The 19,448-nt window shown below is 53.7% G+C and overlaps 1 protein-coding gene across 3 annotated transcripts in view; it reads right to left on the minus strand.

Annotated features, from left to right (window-relative positions):
- The window catches only part of LOC121274384 (transcription factor 12-like), a 167,035-nt gene that overhangs the window by 105,877 nt on the left and 41,710 nt on the right, over window positions 1-19,448 (minus strand). Inside the window, exon 1 of one of the 3 annotated variants that reach the window (XM_041181671.1) lies at window positions 16,372-16,402. The exons of the other annotated variants lie outside the window; for them this stretch is intronic. The gene's annotated coding sequence lies outside the window, so the exon portion shown is untranslated. Of the gene's footprint in view, window positions 1-16,371; window positions 16,403-19,448 lie in introns of those variants that run through there. 3 annotated transcript variants of the gene reach the window in all.

Here is a 19,448-nt window from a genome sequence, read left to right on the forward strand (position 1 = left end):
CTTGTGAATGGAATGCTCCAGTTAAGCCACTGTCAGTGTTAAGCACCCTCAGGTTCTCACCCTACTTTGCCCAACTCCCAACCTCATTAGTGCAGACATTTTAAATACTGATTATCTATCCATAGAAAATGTTTATGTGAGACACAAAGGGACAGAGAGAGAGAGAGAGAGAGAGACAGAGAGAGTTAGAGAGAGACAGAGTTAGAGAGAGAGAGAGACAGAGACACAGAGAGAGGGAGAGAGAGAGACACAGAGAGAGAGAGAGACACACACAGAGAGAGAGACACACAGAGAGAGGGAGACACACAGAGAGAGGGAGACACACAGAGAGAGGGAGACACACAGAGAGAGGGAGACACACACAGAGAGAGAGAGACACACACACAGAGAGAGAGACACACACAGAGAGAGAGACACACAGAGAGAGAGAGAGAGAGAGACACACACAGAGAGGCACACACAGAGAGAGACACACAGAGAGAGAGACACAGAGAGAGAGACACACAGGGGCAGATAGACAAAGCGAGAGGGACACACACACACACAAAGACAGACAGTTGGATAGAGGCAGAGAGAGACAGAGTTAGAGAAACAGAGACAGAGAAACACAGAGACAGAGAGATGCATGCAACAGTCAAATAACACTCCTGTTCTTACATGAGGAGCAGCTCATGATGTAGCACGGTGAGGCTGTCACTCATCGCACTGTCCCCAGCAATAGCCTTCGGGAGAGACAAGAGACAGAAAAACACGTTTTCTCCTCTCCACGTGTTCTACGCTGCACACCCAAACGATTAGGTTTGTGGGAGCTTGCTGTGCACAAATTGGCTGCCGGGTCACCTTCCTTACAAGAGTGGCTACCCTGCAGAAAGTAGTTCATTGGCTGTAAAGTGCGTTGGGGTATTCGGGAGGTCGGGAAAGTTGGCTGGAGAAAGACGAGACTGGAGGTGGAAAGGTTAAACGACCAGGGCCGAGATTTTCCAGACCCGGGGCAGTTCCCACCTGTCAAATTTCCCATCCCACCCTCGACGATTCCGGCCGTGTGGGCAGGGACCGGAAAAACCGGGCCTAGGCCTGTATCCCCCTCGCTAATAGATGACGAGGGGGGTGATCTAATCGAGAGGGGTTTAAGATGATTAAAGGAAGGGTCGCTAGAGAGAAACGATTTCCTCTTTGAAGGAACCTGGTCGACTCTGGGGAGAAATCGGCGGCGTGCAAGTGGACCGGGCGGTGGGTACGTTCTCCGGGGTCTGGGCTCTCGAGTGGTGAACTCCCGCTCACCTGACCCACTTGGATTAAGACAGCGGGCCGGATTAGAGGCCTTAACCCTCGCCCTGCCGAACACGCAGGAAGGTCTGCGTGACAGTCAAGAGTTGATCCGGGATTATCCCGGCTCAGCCTCAGCGATTCCCGGTGTTGCCAGGCACCCGGCCGCTCCAGTCGCCGCAGGGAGCGGTCAGGACAACGCTGGAAGCCAGCGAACTTCACCCCGGATAGATTCGGGAGGAATAGCGGATACAATAGCAAGCTGCATTTATATAGCGCCAGCAACGGACAAAATCATCCCGAGCTGCTTCACAGGAACGTTATCAAAATAAAAAATATTTGGCCCCGAGCCACATGAGGAGATATGAGGGACGTGTGGCCAAAAGCTCGGTCCAAGAGGTCGGTTTTAAGGAGCATCTTAAAGGAGGGGAGAGAGAGAGAGAGAGAGAGAGAGAGAGAGAAAAAGAAAGAGAGAGAGGCGGAGAGGTTTATCAGGGGAATTCCAGAGCTCAGGGCCCCCCCCAGGCAGCTGAAGGCACGGCCGCCAATGGTGGAGCGATGGGAATCGGGGGATGGGCGAGAGGCCGGAATTGGAGGAGCGCAGAGATCTCGGAGGGGTGTAGGGGCTGGAGGAGGTTACAGAGATAGGGAGGGGTGTAGGGGCTGGAGGAGGTTACAGAGATAGGGAGGGATTTAGGGGCTGGAGGAGGTTACAGAAATAGGGAGGGGTGTAGGGGCTGGAGGAGGTTACAGAGATAGGGAGGGGTGTAGGGGCTGGAGGGGGTTACAAAGATAGAGAGGGGTGTAGGGGCTGGAGGAAGTTACAGAGATAGGGAGGGGTGTAGGGGCTGGAGGAGGTTACAGAGATAGGGAGGGGTGTAGGGGCTGGAGGAGGGTACAGAAATAGGGAGGGATGTAGGGGCTGGAGGAGGTTACAGAGATAGTGAGGGATTTAGGGGCTGGAGGAGGTTACAGAGATAGGGAGGTGTGTAGGGGCTGGAGGAGGTTACAGAGATAGGGTGGGGTGTAGGGGCTGGAGGAGTTTAGAGATAGGGAGGGGTGTAGGGGCTGGAAGAGGTTACAGAGAAAGGGAGGGGTGTAGGGGCTGGAGGAGGTTACAGAGATAGGGAGGGGTGTAGGGGCTGGAGGAGGTTACAGAGATAGGGAGAGGTGTAGGGGCTGGAGGAGGTTACAGAGATAGGGAGGGGTGTAGGGGCTGGAGGAGGTTACAGAGATAGGGAGGGGTGTAGGGGCTGGAGGAGGTTACAGAGATAGGGAGGGGTGTAGGGGCTGGAGGAGGTTACAGAGATAGGGAGGGGTGTAGGGGCTGGAGGGGATATTTAAACATGGATGCAAAATTTTAAAATGGAGGTGTTGCCGGACTGGGAGCCAGTGTGGGTCAGCGAGCACAGAGGGTGATGGGTGAACGGCACTCGGTGCGAGTTAGGACACAGGGGGTGGGGGCAGCGTAGTTTTGGAGGAGCTGAAAAAAGGTGGTACTCAGACGAATGTTTACACTCACATCACTACTATCCACACGGTCAGTGTTGGGTCCATTCACCAGTCAGGGCAAATATCCCAGCACTGACACCGGCTTTTGCTGAATAAGCTGGTTTTAGCCAACACACATTTAAACAGAAGAGTCCGCACTTGAGAAGAGGCACTCGTTTATAATCCTGACGAAAAGATTAACGGCTAAGGCACAGTGCGCCAGAACCACAACTTAGCCAGCTCGTTCTGTTGGGGAGTGAGAGAGAGAGAGAGAGAGAGAGAGAGCGGAGCCACGTTTATCCACTGACCCTTACCCCACCAACGCTCCCCCTCCCACCTGCTCACTCATCATTCCAGACACAATTAATACTCCGGCCAGCGGATAGCGCTGGGCAGGAGGAGCCGGCAGAAGTCGCTGGCGCGGCCGCGTTAGGCTAAACGTTAAAATCGGGGGAACGCTCCCCTTGTACCAGGATACGGGTGGGCAAGCACCAGAAACAAAAAGGACCGAGAGACGCTCGAATTTCTCTGGGCCTTGCGCAACCACAGGAACGTCACAGCGAAGGAAGCCCTTCGTTTACCCGGATTAAACGCTGTCGTCGGCGTAATGGAGGGATCGCTGCAGGGGTGGGGTGGGGTGGGGGCTGCCAATCTGCACACAGCAAGATCCCACAGGCAAAAAAAAAATTGATGTCAGCCAGATGGTCCACTCCCCGGGGCTCGCGATTGAAGGACAATCCCCCCCCCCCCCCCGCTCTGCCTACACTACTGTCCGCATGGGGAAGAAGCTCATGCCCAGCGACTGGACCGCAGGGTGTGTGGGGGGGGGGGGGGGGCAGAAAGAAACTGTGGTGTGGCGGTGGGGGGGGGGTTAGAGAGAAATTCCTGCGCTCTCTCGCCCTGGCGGAAGAGCTAACAGGAGGCAGCCGAGAACCGTACCTCCCCCCCCACCCCCCAATCCCCACTCTTGACTTTGGAATATGGGCCTCAGAACACCCCACCCTCAAGTATGCCTGCGGCAGCAGAGGGGGGGGTGGGGGGGGATCAGGTTGTCAGTCTGTCTGTCAGGGAGTTCTGCAGGAGAGTCCGTACTGGACTCGAAACGTTAACTCCCATTTCTCTCTCCACAGATGCTGTCAGGCCGGGCTGAGTTTTTCCAGCACTTTCTGTTTTTATGTCAGGTAGCCTATGTTGGCTCTGAGTTTGGCTCATTGTCTGGCTGCATTACTTCAGTTAATGCGTAGAGACTGGGTAAGTGCTCTGGATGGCCCAGTGGGTAATGTCCCTGTCTCTGAGCCAGAAGATCCATGGTTCGAGTCCCACTTCAGAGCTTTTGGCAATGGAAGGCAAGTTCATAACGTGGCCAAACAGGTCGATTACCAGACTGTAAAGCCTTCCAATACACCTGAGGGCAGGCGGTAAGAGCAGGAGAGTCTCCAGGTCAGCCACACTGCAGAAGGCAACGACAAACCCACTGCAGTACTTTGTCCCGCGTAATCATGGACATCCCCCATCCAAGGGAAGCCCCCCCATGGTCACCAATGCCCTCTTAGGGGCATGGTACCAGGAGGAGGAGGAGACTGGAGGAGCTGGGATTGTTCTCCTTGGAGAAGAGAAGGTTAAGGGGGAGATTGAATCGAGACGTTCGGAATCAGGAAGGGGTTTTCGATAGGGCAAATGAGGAGAAACTGTTTCCACTGGGCAGGAGGGTCGGTAACCAGAGGGGACACAGATTGAAGAGAATCGGGAAGGGAACCAGAGGGGGAGATGAGGAGAGTTTTTATTTTTGACACAGCGAGTTGTTGTGATCTGGAAGGCGCTGCCTGAAAGGGCGGTGGAAGCAGATTCAATAGGAACTTTCAAAAGGGGGGGAATCAGATAAATACTCGAAGGGGTAAAATTGGCAGGGAGATGGGGGAAAAGAGCGGGGGTTTGGTGAGTGGGACTAATTCAATAGCTCTTCAAAAGGCACGATGGGCCAAATGGCCTGCTCCAGAGCGGAGAGATTCTACATTCCTGAGCCAGGAGGAAGGAGGAGATCCCAAGTTTGGCCCTGCCAGGATTGGCCAAACTACCTGACCTGCAAAGGTTTGGTGGCTACGAATAGCAAATAGTTTCTCGAGCCGCTGTGGGCAGGGTTGAGGAATGGGGGTGCGGAGATGAGCAGTTTTTAAAAAAAAAGCACAGCTGGCACTCCCGATCACCACTGCTGCCGGAAGTGTGCGCGTGCATGTGTGCGTGGACGGCTAGCGAGTTGGGGGGGGGGGGTCAGCTTCTCCGCCCCCCACCCCCACCCCCAGCGAGACTCACCGACGAGGCTCTCCCACACAAAAGAACGGGCACTTGTGCCGTAGGGTACCTAGCGCGGAACTGTACCCCATGATGTCTGCTGAGGGTGGGTTAAGGTGGGGGGGGTGAAGGAACAAGACGGAGAGATTATAAAAAGGTGGTTGTGAGAACGTGGTAGGTAAACTAGGCTTTGGATGAAAAAAATTTAAAGAAACATGATTCTAGTTGTAGCCAAACCCAAATAATGTTTCCCTTAAACGTGATTTGGAGTACGGGTTGGTGCCCATGGGGGTGGAGGGACTGGAGTTAGCTACCTGATTTCTTTCAACCTTGCGACTTTTCACCTGCACTTCAGTGAAGGTTTCTGACCAATGATCAATGATAGAGTTATTCAGGAGCAAAGAGATGGTCGGTCACACATCCAACGGCACAAAATTACACTGTCCACAACATTCACCTAACCGCTTGTATAGCAGCAGTGCTGTCAAAATACATTAGCTGTGTGTGGCTAATTGACAATCCAGATGTGGCCAATTACATTTGTTTAGTAAAATAAAAGGAGGTAACAGGCACCGTCAATTGGCTTGTGATCGTTAAACTCGCTGTGCATCAGTTTGTAAACAACAAAATGAAATGCAGGATGGTATCCTGTCTGTCATCTCCCCAACTCTTACAAAGCTCCCTATCTCTGTAACCTCCTCCAGCCCCTACACCCCTCCCTATCTCTGTAACCTCCTCCAGCCCCTACACCCTCCCTATCTCTGCAACCTCCTCCAGCCTCTACACCCCTCCCTATCTCTGCAACTTCCTCCAGCGCCTACATTCCTCCATATCTCTGTAACCTCCTCCAGCCCCTACACCCCTCCCTATCTCTGTAACCTCCTCCAGCCCCTACACCCCTCCCTATCTCTGTAACCTCCTCCAGCCCCTACACCCCTCCCTATCTCTGTAACCTCCTCCAGCCCCTACACCCCTCCCTATCTCTGTAACCTCCTCCAGCCCCCACACCCCTCCCTATCTCTGTAACCTCCTCCAGCCCCTACACCCCTCCCTATCTCTGTAACCTCCTCCAGACCCTACACCCCTCCCTATCTGTGTAACCTCCTCCAGCCCCTACACCCCTCCCTATCTCTGTAACCTCCTCCAGCCCCTACACCCCTCCCTATCTCTGTAACCTCCTCCAGCCCCTACACCTCTCCCTATCTCTGTAACCTCCTCCAGACCCTACACCCCTCCCTATCTCTGTAACCTCCTCCAGATCCTACACCCCTCCCTATCTCTGCAACCGCCTCCAGCCTCTACACCCCTCCCTATCTCTGCAACTTCCTCCAGCCCCTACATTCCTCCATATCTCTGTAACCTCCTCCAGCCCCTACACCGCTCCCTATCTCTGTAACCTCCTCCAGTCCCTACACCCCTCCCTATCTCTGTAACCTCCTCCAGCCCCTACACCCCTCCCTATCTCTGTAACCTCTTCCAGCCCCTACACCCCTATCTCTGTAACCTCCTCCAGCCCCTACACCCCTCCCTATCTCTGTAACCTCCTCCAGCCCCGACACCTCTCCCTCTCTCTGTAACGTCCTCAAGCCCCGACACCCCTCCCTATCTCTGTAACCTCCTCAAGCCCCTACACCCCTCCCTATCTCTGTAACCTCCCCCAGCCCCTACACCCCTCCCTATCTCTGTAACCTCCTCAAGCCCCGACACCTCTCCCTATCTCTGTAACCTCCTCAAGCCCCGACACCCCTCCGTATCTCTGTAACCTCCTCCAGCCCCTACACCCCTCCCTATCTCTGTAACCTCCTCCAGCCCCTACACCCCTCCCTATCTCTGTGACCCCCCCTCCAGCCCCTACAACCCCCCCCCGAGATCTCTGCACTCCCCCAATTCTGGCCTCTTGCGCATCCCCCGATTTCCATCACTCCACCGTTGGCAGCCGTGCCTTCAGCTGCCTGGGCATCAGGCTCTGGAATCAGTGGAGACAGTGGTGTAATGTTACTGGACTAGTAATCCCACCACAACCACTGATGGGATTTAAATTCAATGAATAAAATCTGGAATTGGAAAGCGAGTCTCAGTGATGATGACCGGGGCAACCATCATGGATTGTCGTTAAAAACCCCATCTGGTTCACTAATACCCCTTTAGGGAGGGAAATCTGCCGTCCTTACCCGGTCCGCCCTACACGTGACTCCAGACCCCACAGCAATGCAGTCAACTCTTTAACTGCCCTTCTGAAACGGCCAAGCCAGCCTCTCAGTTGAAGGGGGCAATTAGGGATGGGCAACAAATACTGGCCTTGCCCAGCGACGCCTGCATCCCATGATAGAATACAAAAACATCCCATCGTAAACCTCTCCGCCTCCCTCTCTCCTCCTTTATGAGCCCCCTTAACAACTAACACCTTGACCGAGCTTTTGGTCACTTGTCCCTAATGTTTCCTTACAGGGCTCGGGGTCAGATTTTTTTGTCCGATAATGTTCCTGTGAAGCAGCTTGGGACATTTCGCTATGCTAAAGGCACTAAAGAAATACAGGCTCGGGTGTAACATGGGCACAATGTGGGCCGTGAGCACCATGGAAACCTCAACATTGATTGGACAGGAGCGATTACATCATGGTCAGCTAGACCAATCAGGTTCATTGCTCTGGGCCAGCCATAATCAAGCCACTAGCAAGCGGCTCTATCCGGGCAAAGGGCAGGCAGCATCCAATCACATTGAGGTTTGGGAGCAAGGTGGTCTCCTGGCATAATCACAGATTTATGACTGATGACATTCAGGAGGTCGTAGGTTCGAACCACCACTCCAGAAACTTGAGCCCATAACCCAGGCCAACACTCGCAGCGCCGGCGCTGAGGGAGTGCCGCACTGCCGGAGGGTTGGCGCTGAGGGAGGGCTGCACTACTGGAGGGTTGGCGCTGAGGGAGTGCCGCACTGCCGGAGAGTTGGCGCTGAGGGAGCGCCGCACTGTCGGAGGGTCAGTACTGAGGGAGCGCCGCACTGCCGGAGGGTCAGTACTGAGGGAGCGCCGCACTGCCGGAGGGTCAGTACTGAGGGAGCGCCGCACTGCCGGAGGGTCAGTACTGAGGGAGCGCCGCACTGTCGGAGGGTCAGTACTGAGGGAGCGCCGCACTGTCGGAGGGTCAGTACTGAGGGAGTGCCGCACTGTTGGAGGGTCAGTGCTGAGGGAGAGTCGCACTGTCGGAGGGTCAGTGCTGAGGGAGCGCCGCACTGTCGGAGGGTCAGTACTGAGGGAGTGCCGCACTGTCGGAGGTCAGCACTGAGGGAGTGCCGCACTGTTGGAGGGTCAGTGCTGAGGGAGCATTGCACTGCCGGAGGGTCAGTAGTGAGGGAGTGCCGCACTGCCGGAGGGTCGGCGCTGAGGGAGCGCTGCACTGTCGGAGGGTCAGTGCTGAGGGAGCGCCGCGCTGTCGGAGGGTCAGTACTGAGGGAGCGCCGCACTGTCGGAGGGTTGGGGCTGAGGGAGCGCCGCACTGTCGGAGGGTCAGTACTGAGGGAGCGCCGCACTGTCGGAGGGTCGGGGCTGAGGGAGCGCCGCCTTTTGAGTGAGACGTTAAACCGAGGCGCCTGCCTGCCTCCTCAGGTGGATGTAAAAGATCCCACAGCCGCTATTGGAAGGGGTGGGGGAGTCCTCCCCGGTGTCCTGGGGCCAATATACACAGCCAACATGACTAAAAACAGATGATCTGGATCATTATCACATTGCTGTTTGTGGGATCTTGCTGTGCACAAATTGGCTGCCGCATTTCCTACATAACAACAGTGACAACATGTCAAAAAAAAAGTAATTTGTTGTTGAGCATTTTGGGATGACCTGAGGTCATAAAAGGCGCTACTGAAATGCAAGTGGGAGCGGTGGAGGAAGATCAGCCTAGGTTCTTGCTCCTGTTCACTGTCTCAGCTCAGACACAACTGCAGCTCACCTGATTGAGGACCTGATATCCCTTCACCAAAGCAAGTTTAGGATTAGAGAGAGGCCAGGGGGAGGGGGAGGAAAAGAGAGAGGTGGAAGGGGGCGAGAGAGAGAGAGGGAGATAGAGAGGGCAGAAGCAAGAGAGGGAGAAGTGGGAGAGGGGAGAAAGAGAGGAATAGAGGGAAGGCTGAGGGAGAGAGACAGGAAAGGGTGAGAGAGTGCGTGTAAGACAGTGAGAAAGAGCTGGTGACAGAGGCTGAAGGAAAAGAGAGGGAGATAGGAAAGAGAGAGAATGAGGGTGAGAACACAAGCATGGGGGACAGGGGGACAGAGAGAGAGAAAGAGAGAGAGGGGAGCAGGTGCGAAAGAGAGAGGAGAGCGGGCGCGAAAGAGAGAGGAGAGCGGGCGCGAAAGAGAGAGGTGAGAGGGCGTGAAAGAGAGGAGAGAGGGCGTGAAAGAGAGGAGAGAGGGCGTGAAAGAGAGAGGGGAGAGGGCGTGAGAGAGAGAGGAGAGAGGGCGTGAGAGAGAGAGGAGAGAGGGCATGAGAGAGAGAGGAGAGAGGGCATGAAAGAGAGAGGGAAGTGGGCGTGATAGAGAGAGAAGAGAGGGCGTGAAAGAGAGAGGAGAGAGGGCATGAGAGAGAGAGGAGAGAGGGCATGAAAGAGAGAGGGAAGTGGGCGTGAGAGAGAGGAGAGAGGGCGTGAAAGAGAGAGGAGAGAGGGCGTGAAAGAGAGAGGAGAGAGGGCGTGAGAGAGAGAGGAGAGAGGGCATGAAAGAGAGAGGGAAGTGGGCGTGATAGAGAGAGGAGAGAGGGCGTGAAAGAGAACGATAACTAAGGATTGGGAATAGAATGAGAAAATGAGCAAGAGGCAGCAAACAAGGTGGGGGATGTTAGTGTCCCCAGGAAGATACAGACTGTCCCCACACTGATTCCTGCTGGGAGAGTTTTCCACTGAGATTGAGTTCGGGCTGACCCCAGAACCTCTCTCAATCTCTCTGTTAACAGGCGTGGAGAGACGCTGAATAGGAGAGTCTGTTTGCAGATAATGAAGCCATTCATCATCCCATCCCCAATTCAGAGCCGCCTGTCAAAAGTGGGCCCCGAGCAAGCTCACTTTGTGCAGGAGCAGCTCCAGACACGGGTTTAACCCTCTCCGCCCTTCAGACGGACCCCAAAAGCCTCAGGACACTGGGAGTGATACACTGTCTCCTCCCGGGTCGTGGGACTTCCACCCCACCCAGGACCCTGGCCCAAAACACCCAAACCGGCCCAGGACCTCCAACTCGCTCCAGGGAAGCCAGCCCCTCTTGGGACCCCCACCCAAACCGGCCCAGGACCCCCGCCTCGCTCCGGGGAAGCCAGCCCCTCTCGGCACCCCCACCCAAACCGGCCCAGGACCCCCGCCTCGCTCCGGGGAAGCCAGCCCCTCTCGGAACCTGTCAGCCTTGCCGGCGATGCACACATCCTAAGAATTAGTTAACAAGAAAAAATTATATCCATTTTTGATTTACCTCATCTTTTTAACCTGTTGCAGCACCCTAAAGGCAGCACTAACTTGCATTTACATAAAGTATTAACACAGTATTAAAGGTGCTTCACAGGATCGCTAACAGACAAAATTTAACACGGGCCACATGAGGAGATATAGAGAGGTGGGCTTTAAGGAGCGTCTTAAAAGGAGGGGGGAGAGAGAGAGAGAGAGAGAGAGAGAGACAGAGACAGAAACAGAGACAGAGAGAGGTTTAGGGAGGGAATTCCAGAGCTCAGGGCCCCCCCCAGGCAGCTGAAGGCACGGCCGCCAATGGTGGAGCGATGGGAATCGAGGGATGGTCAAGAGGCTGGAATTGGAGGAGAGCAGAGATCTCGGAGGGGCGTAGGGGCTGGAGGAGGTTACAGAGATAGGGAGGGGTGTAGGGGCTGGAGCAGGTTACAGAGATAGGGAGGGGTGTAGGGGCTGGAGGAGGTTACAGAGATAGGGAGGGGTGTAGGGGCTGGAGGAGGTTACAGAGATAGGGAGGGGTGTAGGGGCTGGAGCAGGTTACAGAGATAGGGAGGGGTGTAGGGGTTGGAGGAGGTTACAAGGATAGGGAGGGGTGTAGGGGCTGGAGGAGGTTACAGGGATAGGGAGGGGTGTAGGGGCTGGAGGAGGTTACAGAGATAGGAAGGGGTGTAGGGGCTGGAGAAGGTTACAGAGATAGGGAGGAGTGTAGGGGCTGGAGGAGGTTACAGAGATAGGGAGGGTTGTAGTGGCTGGAGGAGTTTACAGAGATAGGGAGGGGGTGTAGGGGCTGGAGGAGGTTACAGAGATAGGGAGGGGGTTTAGAGGCTGGAGGAGGTTACGGAGATAGGGAGGGGTGTAGGGGCTGGAGGAGGTTACAGAGTTAGGGAGGAGTGTAGGGGCTGGAGGAGGTTACAGAGATAGGGAGGGGGTGTAGGGGCTGGAGGAGGTTACAGAGATAGGGAGGGGTGTAGGGGCTGGAGGAGGTTACAGAGATAGGGAGGGGGTGTAGGGGCTGGAGGAGGTTACAGAGATAGGGAGGGGGTTTAGAGGCTGGAGCAGGTTACAGAGATAGGGAGGGGTGGAGGGGCTGGAGGAGGTTACAGAGATAGGGAGGAGTGTAGGGGTTGGAGGAGGTTACAGAAATAGGGAGGGGGTGTAGGGGCTGGAGGAGGTTACAGAGATAGGGAGGGGGTGTAGGAGCTGGAGGAGGTTACAGAGATAGGGAGGGGTGTAGGGGCTGGAGGAGGTTACAGAGATAGGGAGGGGTGTAGGGGCTGGAGGAGGTTACAGAGATAGGGAGGGGTGTAGGGGCTGGAGGAGGTTACAAAGATTGAGGATGAGAATTTTAAAATGGAGGTGTTGCCGGTCTGGGAGCCTGTGATGGTCAGCGAGCACAGGGTGGGTGATGGGTGAACGGGACTCGAAGCGAGTTGGGATATGGGCTGGAGGGGGTCAGCAGAGTTTTTGATGAACTGAAATGACCTTAGGCTACACTCTTTAAAAAAAAATATACTGGTTAAATCCTCCCCAGTGAATGGGGGAATGCAGCAGGAGGCACTAAAACCAGACAGGTCCCAAGAAATGTTCTTACTTTAGGCCTAATCTCATCCCAAGTGCCGCAGTCCTGAGTAAAGCTAGGCTGGGTACAGAGAGCAAACATTTCTTGCGATGGGTAGAGGGGTCTGCTCCTCACTGCTTCTAAGACAAGCAGGAAAGATCCAATCCAAGTGAAACGCACAGCAGTGACTTAGATTTCCCCAAAGCCTTTCATTGGTAGGGAGAGGTGCTAGGCTGTTACCGAACGAAGGAGGCTGGGGACGGTGGGACGGCATGGAGGAGAGTGGGGGGGGGGGTGGTGCGGAGGGGAGGCCAGGAGGTGCGGTGCAGATACAGAGGCCGGGGGAGGGGGGCGAAATTAAGGCACAGCCGAAGGCGAGAGATTGTCGCTTCTCGAGATGGAGGTGGACAGGTTGTGGGGAGGGAGGAGGAGGAACGAGGCTGTCCCGGAGGGGGACATCGAGGCTGGTGTTAGGGGAGAGGTAGGAGCGAGGAGGTACCGAGCGCACACCGTTAACTGTAAAACACTTTGGCGTCTCCTGAGACGGTGAACAGCACAGTAAGAACGGGGAGATGCTCTTCCCAGGCAGCTTATGCATTCACTCCATTGCAAACCAGTGTTGGCTCAAATTCCACTCGGAGAACGAAATTCCTGCAAACGGAGCGAAGCACAATATCCCCTGGCCTCGTGTTTCCAGGTGCCACTCCCCGCCGAATCCCGACAAAAAGACACCCGAGCTGTTCCGACACAGATCGCCAACAGAGGCAGGGTCGCCAGAAAGCGGGAGGCGATTGGTCAAAACGCTTTGACATCACATGCCGAAAAGATGGCACCTCAGGCAGTGCGGCACTCCCTCCATGTGGCGCTATAGCTGGTGAGTCTGGATTTTGGGCCCCAAGTCTCTGTGGAGTGGGACCTGTGGCTTGCCAGCTCCCCACTGGATCCCTCAGAAGCGTCCCAGCTCCCTCCTGCCGTAGCTGAGGCGACATAACAAGATCCCAACTGCAGCCCCCGGCACAGTCTGCACCAATTGGTCTGTGGGCCACCTCAGGCCGGGTGGGGTGGTGGTGGAGGCATGGAAGGGACGCACACACCCCAGTGAGTAACCTGTGACCCCCCCAGCTGGAAAACAAGCAAGGTGCTGCCCCACACAGTCGAATGCACTGCCAAGAGTCAAGTGCCTAGGCTCACGTGAAGAAAGATTTGCATTTCTCTCGTGCATTTCACAGCCTCAGGACATCCCAGAGGGTTTCACAGTCAATGAAGTACTTTCACTTTTTTTTTTGAAGTGCGGTCACTGTTGTAATGTAGGAAGTACAGCAAGATCCCACAAACAGCAACCTGAATAAATGACCAGATAGCTGGCAGGACACTGGAGGGAATTGACCCCCCCCACCCTGACCCTCTGACAGTGCGGCGCTCCCTCAGTACTGACCCTCCGACAGCGCGGCGCTCCCTCAGCACTGACCCTCCGACAGCGCGGCGCTCCCTCAGTACTGACCCTCCGACAGTGTGGCGCTCCCTCAGTACTGACCCTCCGACAGTGCGGCGCTCCCTCAGTACTGACCCTCCGACAGTGCGGCACTCCCTCAGTACTGACCCTCCGACAGCGCGGCGCTCCCTCAGTACTGACACTCCGACAGTGCGGCGCTCCCTCAGTACTGACCCTCCGACAGTGCGGCGCTCCCTCAGTACTGACCCTCCGACAGTGCGGCACTCCCTCAGTACTGACCCTCCAACAGCGCGGCGCTCCCTCAGTACTGACCCTCCGACAGTGCGGCGCTCCCTCAATATAGACATTCCGACAGTATGGCGCTCCCTCACAAATAACCCTGGGGATTGCTGGCCTGGACATTATGCAATTTTTTGGATTGGGGACTCAAACCCACGACTCTCTGCCTCGGAGATCGGAGGACTACCAAACCTGAACCCCAGCTAACACTCAAATTGCTGTCACTCAACATTCATGGATTCGACTAACTGAGAGGTTAGCAACTCGACTCCAAGGCAGGGCCTTTGCTGATACTCGGAGAGGCAGGTTTCCCCAGGAGACTGGGGCTTTGGATGGACTGTACGGGACCATTTGGAGAAGCCATTCTGTTTTGGGGGGTATGGAGGAGGTAGGACAAGGGTGGGCACAACAACTCACAGAATTGCCATGATAGATTGGAAGCGGGGATGAGGCAGAGAAAGAGAGACAAATATATCATATGTACGTACAAATCAGGAGCAGGAGTGAGGCCACTCGGCCCCTTGAGCCTGTTCTGCCATTCAATGTGATCACGGTTGATCAGATTGTAACCACAACTCCACCCTCCCACATGCCACGGATAACCATTCACCTCCCCCTTGCTTATCAAAGGTCTATCTATCTCTGCCTTAAAGCGTGCCGCTCAACAGCCCATTGACTTTGGTGGCACTGTAAATCCCTGCCAGCGAAAAATTCCACCCAACAACTCTGCTTCCACTGCCTTTTGAGGAAGAGAGTTCCAAAGACTGACGACCCTCAGAGAGAAAACATTTCTCCTCCTTTCTGTCTTAAATGAGCGACGCCCTTATTTTCAAACTGTGACCCCCTAGTTCTAGATTCTCCCACAAAAGGAAACACCCTCTCCACATCCCCCGTCAAGACCGCTCAGGATCTTATATGTTTCAATCAAGTCGCCTCTCACTCTTCTAAACTCCAGTGGATACAAGTCCAGCCTGTCCAGCCTTTCCTCATAAGACAACCCACCCATTCCAGGTATTAGTCTGGTAAACCTTTTCTGAACTGCTTCCAACGCAGTCACATCCTTCTTTAAATAAGGAGACCAATACTGTACACAATACTCCAGATGTGGTCTCACCAATGCCCTTGAAGCAGAACCTCCTTACTTTTGTATTCAACTCCCCTCACAATTAACGATAACATTCTAAATACTTGCAGTACCTGCATACTAACCTTTTGCGATTCATCACTAGGACACTCAGGTCCCTCTGCATCTCAGAGCTCTGCAATCTCTCACCATTTAAATTATAAAACTCTCTATTATTCTCCTGGCCAAAATGGACAATTTCACATTTGCCCAAATTATGCCCCATTTGTCAGATCTTTGCCCACACACTTAACCTCTCTATATCCCTTTGTAGACACCTTGTGTCCTCTTCACAATTTACTTTCCTACCTATCTTTGCGTCATCAGCAAATTTAGCCACCATCCCTTCCATCCCTTCACCCAAATCATTGATATAAATTATAAAAGGTTGAGGGCCCAGCACTGATCCCTGTGGAACACCACTCCTCACATCCTGCCAACCAGAAAATGGACCAATTTATGCTCACTCTGCTTCCTGTTAGCCAGCCAATCTTCTATCCGTGCCAATATGTTACCCCCTACACCATGAACCTTTATTTCCTGAGGTAATCTTTGATGTGGCACCTTATCAAATGCCTTCTGGAAATCTAAGTACAGAACATCCACCGGTTCCCCTTTATCCACAGCACCTGTTACTTCTTTAAAAGAACACCAATAAATTGGTTAAACCCATGATTTCCCTTTCACAAAACCATGTTAACTCCGCCTGATTACCCTGAATTTTTCCAAGTGCCCGGCTGTAGCGTCTTTAATACTAGCCTCTAACATTTTCCTATGACAGATGTTAGGCTAACTAGCCAGTAGCTTCCTGCTTTCTATCTCCCTCCTTTTTTGAATAGTGGAGTTACATTTGCTACTTTCCAGTCTAATGGGGCCTTCCCCAAATCTCGGGAACTTTGGGAAATTAAAACCAATGCATCAACTGTCACACTAGCTACTTCTTTAAAGACCCGAGGGTGAAGACTATCAAGACCCACGGACTTGTCAGCCCGCAGCTCCAACAAGTTCCTCAATACCACTTCCCCGGCGATTGTAATTTTCCTGGGTTCCTCCCCCTTCTATTTCCCAATTTACAGATATCCCTACACACATACACACACACACACACACACACACACAGCAAGCAGAAATTCCTCTCTCCATGAGGTCACCAATTCTGCCTAGATTGGAACCAGATGGGCTGATGGTTGAGAAGGGGGAGGGGAGGAGAGGAGGGGGGAATGGGGGAGGGGCAGAGCCATCACTGAAATTCAGGCCAAACAGGATGTGATGATCTAAGCGTCTGTATAACCAGTGCCAGACAGCCCGACCTCACTTTTACAAGGGCTCCAATCAAAGCTACCTTGGCCCAAACACTTTTAAACCATCTATACCTGCGTTCGGGTCGCTGTTTAAAATTAAACGTAGAGCCTTTGATCTGAGAAACAGTGCCGACTTTTTTTTAAAACTATAAGTACCGAGCAGAAAGCCACAACCTGCTGAGCAGCGCTCCCTGCTCTGATGTCTGACAACACACAGCACTGCATCGCAAAGCTTTCCCTGGCTTTACGCACAAGCACTGCTGTCTTTGAAGTGTTTTGGCGTACAGTCAAAGGGTCCATGCCGAGGAGGAGGGTGGGCGGTGGGGGAGGGGGTTGGAGGGGAATTGAACACATCTGGCGAGGAGCTCTTGTGTGCCAGACAATGTGCCCTCGTGTACTTGGCTGGGCTGCTCTGGAATGGCCAAGTGTGGGGGTAATTCTGTAAGGCAGGACAACGTTCACTCCCACTGTCCACAATCCCAGTGGATCAAACCCCTTCCCATTCACTCCCATTGTACACAATCCCAGTGGACCCAAACCCCTTCCCATTCACTCCCATTGTACACAATCCCAGTGGATCAAACCTCTTCCCATTCACTCCCATTGTCCACAATCCCAATGGACCCAAACCCCTTCCCATTCACTCCCACTGTCCACAATCCCAATGGACCCAAACCCCTTCCCATTCACTCCCATTGTACACAATCCCAATGGACCCAAACCCCTTCCCATTCACTCCCACTGTCCACAATCCCAATGAATCAAACCCCTTCCCATTCACGCCCATTGTACACAATCCCAGTGATCAAACCCCTTCCCGTTCACTCCCACTGTCCACAATCCCAATGAATCAAACCCCTTCCCATTCACTCCCACTGTCCACAATCCCAATGAATCAAACCCCTTCCCATTCACTCCCACTGTCCACAATCCCAATGGACCCAAACCCCTTCCCATTCACTCCCACTGTCCACAATCCCAATGGACCAAAACCCCTTCCCATTCACTCCAACTGTCCACAATCCCAATGGACCCAAACCCCTTCCCATTCACTCCCACTGTCCACAATCCCAATGGACCCAAACCCCTTCCCATTCACTCCCACTGTCCACAATCCCAATGAATCAAACTCCTTCCCATTCACTCCCACTGTCCACAATCCCAATGGACCCAAACCCCTTCCCATTCACTCCCACTGTCCACAATCCCAATGAATCAAACCCCTTCCCATTCACTCCCACTGTCCACAATCCCAATGAATCAAACTCCTTCCCATTCACTCCCACTGTACACAATCCCAGTGGATCAAACCTCTTCCCGTTCACTCCCACTGTACACAATCCCAGTGGATCAAACTCCTTCCCATTCACTCCCACTGTACACAATCCCAGTGGATCAAACCTCTTCCCGTTCACTCCCACTGTACACAATCCCAGTGGATCAAACCCCTTCCCATTCACTCCCACAGTACACAATCCCAGTGGATCAAACCCCTTCCCATTCACTCCCACTGTACACAATCCCAGTGGATCAAACCTCTTCCTGTTCATTCCCACTGTAGACAATCCCAGTGGATCAAAACCCTTCCCATTCACTCCCACAGTACACAATCCCAGTGGATCAAACCTCTTCCCGTTCACTCCCAATGTACACAATCCCAACGAACCCAAATCCCTTCCCGTTCACTCCCACTGTACACAATCCCAACGAACTCAAACCCCTTCCCATTCATTTCCATTGGAATAATTCTTTATCCAAACACATTTGTTACAATACACGGTCCAGATTCAACCACAAAATGTGGTCTCAATTATTCATTCATGTGACACTCAGTATTCCAACCCATTGCCAAGCCCCATCGTGAGATAGCCAAACTTAAAAGTCTGATCTATTACAGACTAGAGTGGCAACTGGGTTGATACACGAGTGCACAGTGTTAATTTTCAGTGGTGCCACACACTGGTGCTGGTCTGGGTGTGATATAGTCAGGGATATCGGTGAGACTGCACCCAGCATAGCCCAGTGAGTGCCAACTAGAGAACCCGTGAGAAGTTGAACACACACACACACACACACACACACACACACACACACACACACACACAGAGAGAGAGAACAGAGTTTTAGGCTTTGCAAGGATCCCTGGAACATCGGAGGTGGACACAATCGACCTCAGGTGTGCTGCATGACAAAGCTGAGCAGCCATTCAACTCTCACTGTCTGAAAATGAACCCAAGGAGGGTGGGGGAGGAAGCAGGGGAGGGCTCAAGAGCTACTTGTGGGGTAAAAGCACCCCCACACCCCACCGCCTTCCGAGTTCTGAACTAGTTCGAGATAGCTCAGGGTGGGTACCACATGTGTGGGTGCGACTGGCCGTGAGTGGGTTAGGACCCCCTGTCGGTGTGTCTGTAGCTTAGGTTGTACAGGTTATGAGGTCAAATCAGTACGTAGCATGCAATCATAGAATCTTGCAGCTCAGAAGGCCATTCAGCCCATCGTGCCTGTGCCAGCTCTTTTGAAAGAGCTATCCAATTGGTGCCACTCCTCACCCACCCCACTCTTACCCTCGCAGTCCTCTCCCGTCTGTACAACAATCGGCAGCAGCACTGAGACCACTGCACTGCCACCTGCAACTTTCCACTCATTCTGGTTGAGGGATCAACAACAACATCCTGCATTTGTATGGTGCCTTCAAGGCGCTAACATCCCGAAGGGCTTCACAGGAGCGCCAATCAGACAGAATCTCTGACAGCGAGGTAGGAAAGATATTAGGGACAGGATGACCAGAAGCTCAGTCAAAGAGGTTAGTTTTAAGGAGTGTCTTAAAGGATGGGAGAGGGAGACGGACAGGCGAGAGGGAAGGCGAGAGGGAAGGCGAGAGAGCGGCTTGTAAACAGTCACAGAGAGTGAAGGAGAGGGGGACAAAAAGAAAGAGTTGCCATGTTGAGCGGCTGAGTTTGCACCTTTTAAAGACAAACTGGCGAATTAACTGAAGGCTGCAGAAAGAGAGCACGGCAGTGGCAACCCGGTTCGGGTGTGTTACATGTGATATATGGACAGCCCCAGCTACCTAAGCTGATACACACCCCACCCCAGAGGAGAAGCCCTGCCCCATCACCAAGGCACCCAACCCCCACCCCCGACAAGCAGAAGACTCGGCTACGATGCACCCTGCAGTCAAATAGCCCACAGGGGCTCACCCATTTTGGAGGTGACGGTGGGTGTCATAGCCCAGCAGATCTTCAGGAGAT

This window comes from Carcharodon carcharias, assembly GCF_017639515.1.
Source record: "Carcharodon carcharias isolate sCarCar2 chromosome 36 unlocalized genomic scaffold, sCarCar2.pri SUPER_36_unloc_1, whole genome shotgun sequence".
NCBI lineage: Eukaryota > Metazoa > Chordata > Chondrichthyes > Lamniformes > Lamnidae > Carcharodon > Carcharodon carcharias.